The sequence below is a fragment of the Gordionus sp. m RMFG-2023 genome, chromosome 1 (assembly GCF_954871325.1).
Source record: "Gordionus sp. m RMFG-2023 chromosome 1, tfGorSpeb1-WG-v2, whole genome shotgun sequence".
Classification (NCBI taxonomy): domain Eukaryota; kingdom Metazoa; phylum Nematomorpha; class Gordioida; order Chordodea; family Parachordodidae; genus Gordionus; species Gordionus sp. m RMFG-2023.
This window is the reverse complement of record NC_088775.1, coordinates 49,458,725-49,461,388: the sequence shown is the minus strand read 5'-3', so window position 1 is coordinate 49,461,388 and position 2,664 is coordinate 49,458,725. Positions and strand designations below refer to the sequence as shown.

General features: G+C 21.1%; 1 long non-coding RNA gene across 1 annotated transcript; it reads right to left on the bottom strand.

Moving 5' to 3' along the window:
* Positions 1-822: 822 nt before the first annotated feature.
* LOC135922657 (uncharacterized) lies at positions 823-1,281 on the bottom strand. Its single transcript, XR_010570986.1, has 3 exons — positions 1,038-1,281; positions 920-997; positions 823-874 (listed from the first exon to the last, which is right to left on the bottom strand). It is a non-coding gene; the product is annotated as an uncharacterized LOC135922657 (long non-coding RNA).
* Between the last annotated feature and the right edge of the window lie 1,383 nt (positions 1,282-2,664).

Here is a 2,664-nt window from a genome sequence, read left to right as displayed (position 1 = left end):
TGTCTACAGCTTATTCTTATGCCATTGAAAATTTAGGAAAGGCTTCAAATTTTGATCTCTTAAATAAATTGTTTCAAATAATTCTTAATTTTATAACTTTGCTAATTATGTTACTCCTAATATTTCTATTTATAGGATTTTCACAATCTGTTTTATACTTTGTTTAAATCATTCAAACCTAAAAATTTACTTTATTTTAATATTTATTATATTGTGTAATTCTTATAATATTTTTAATGGTGATCAGGTATTGCAAAAAACTATTCTATCAATCCTCCTATGAATATATCTTAAACAATATAATTTAATATAAAGAATTATTTTTATTGTTTTTTTTTGTCAAAAATATTGAATGTTTGTTATTTATAACACAAGAATCTATTTTATATTTTTTATTCTATATTCTATTTTTTAGAAATATATTGAAAATATATATATAGAAATAAAATTTGTAAGAATACAATAATATATTATAGTTCTATAATTAAAATTATGTATTATAAAATACAATAATATATTATAATTATTACAGAAATAAAATTTGATATAATAGAATACTATATAAATTACTTTTTAATAGATTTTTGAAATCTTGATTGTATTGTTTTCTGGAAGCTCTATTAGATTGTATTTGGTTCCTATATATTTTTAAATATAATATAAACATTCTAAATATATAATAACTATTTGTTTTATTTATGGTTTCCTAAAAAAAATTTGAAAGATTTTGAAGAGAATATCCAGTGTAGTCTAAAGTTTTGGTTGCTATAATTTTTGTTATATAAAATAAAGGAAAAATGTTTACTATTTGGTAGTTTAATTTGAGTGCCTAAGATATATTTTGAAATATTTTGAGATGAAGAGAATTTGAATGCTATTTTTATTTTATATTTAATAAAAATTAAAACACAAAATATACTAGCTGGAATAGTTTTTGACTGAGGGCCTAAATTTTTTGGTATATTTTGAAAATGATATTGGGAATATAAGTTTGTTGCTATTTTTTTGTTATATTAAATATAGAAAAGTAAGTTTACTCTCTGGTATCTTAACTTGAGTGCCTAACATATCATTTTTTAGGCCTTTTGTGTATTGATCCTCGTTTGTATTTTATGGGCATTTTAATATTTTTCATTATATTCTTATCACATTCTTGTAAAACTAATGATTTTTATCTGAAATTAATCCTTTTTGAGAAGAATAATGAGCTGATGATTATTCTTCTCATAATTACTCATAAACTGTTTCAAAGTAAAATCATTTAGTTCTAAATTATATCTTAATTCCTATTAAATAAAAATATAATATAAGCATCAATTTTAAAATTACCATTTCTTCCATTAGATAAAAAAATACGTAAAAAAATTTATTAAAAAAAATACGTAAAAAAAAATTTATTAAAAAAAATAATAAACAACTTTTTTTTAATATTTATTTGTTAAAGAAAAAAAAACAAGCGTGTTGAATAAAAAAATAAAATAACTTTATATGACACCATTTATTGCTGTTAAATAAAGGCGTTCGCTGTCTCGAATATTAAAAAGTATCAAAAAGACAAATAAGCTAAAATGGCGACCAATATGGCCCCTAAAGGTTGAAGCGAGAGATTTTAAAATATAAATATAAAATTAAAACATGGCCGCCAATAAATTTCGATTTGCCTAACTATGATCGTAAAGTCATTTGATCGTAAATTTGGTCCATTTTTTTCTGATTGGTCTATTTCATCGCGTTAAATTAAAATCATTTAAAAACATTATGCTTAATACTGTAGCTGATAATATAAGACTATTTTTTAAAAGAAGAAATGATCATTGCAAAGTATGATATATTATATTAGGTAAGGATATACTCTGCTATAACCTTTTTCAATATACCATACATAGAATAGCTGAGCCTACAATATATTACCGCTGCAGAAGAAGAGATTGTAAAGCAGAGGTAAGTTAGCAGGTAGTTATTTGAAGTGACACAAGATTATCTAACAGCTGAAGGTATATTTAATACTAAACCTATCTAGATTACATACATTAATTTAGGTAAAGATTCTCAATGCATATCTTGTGCAGATCAGAATTCCAACATACCCAGTAGATCCAAATATATATGCTTTTAGACATGGGGATGAGCTTAAAGAAAACCAATAATAAATATATAACAAAAGAAAAGAATATAAATAATCTTATTAATCAATATTATTTAAAAATTATAGACAAATTGATAAATAAAATCCTATGACTCAATTATCAATTAATTTTATTTATAAGTTATATTAAGAAATTAGTGAATCATTTTATATAGCATAGGTTATATTAAGAAAATGCATAAGAAATATTCTTAATCATTAAAATTAATTTTAAGTAATCATAAGTTATATTGAGAAAATGCATAAGAAATATTCTTAATCATTAAAATTAATCTTAAGTAATCATAAGTTATATTGAGAAAATGCATAAGAAATATTCTTAATCATTAAAATTAATTTTAAGTAATCATAAGTTATATTGAGAAAATGCATAAGAAATATTCTTAATCATTAAAATTAATCTTAAGTAATCATAAGTTATATTGAGAAAATGCATAAGAAATATTCTTAATCATTAAAATTAATCTTAAGTAATCATAAGTTATATTGAGAAAATGCATAAGAAATATTCTTAATCA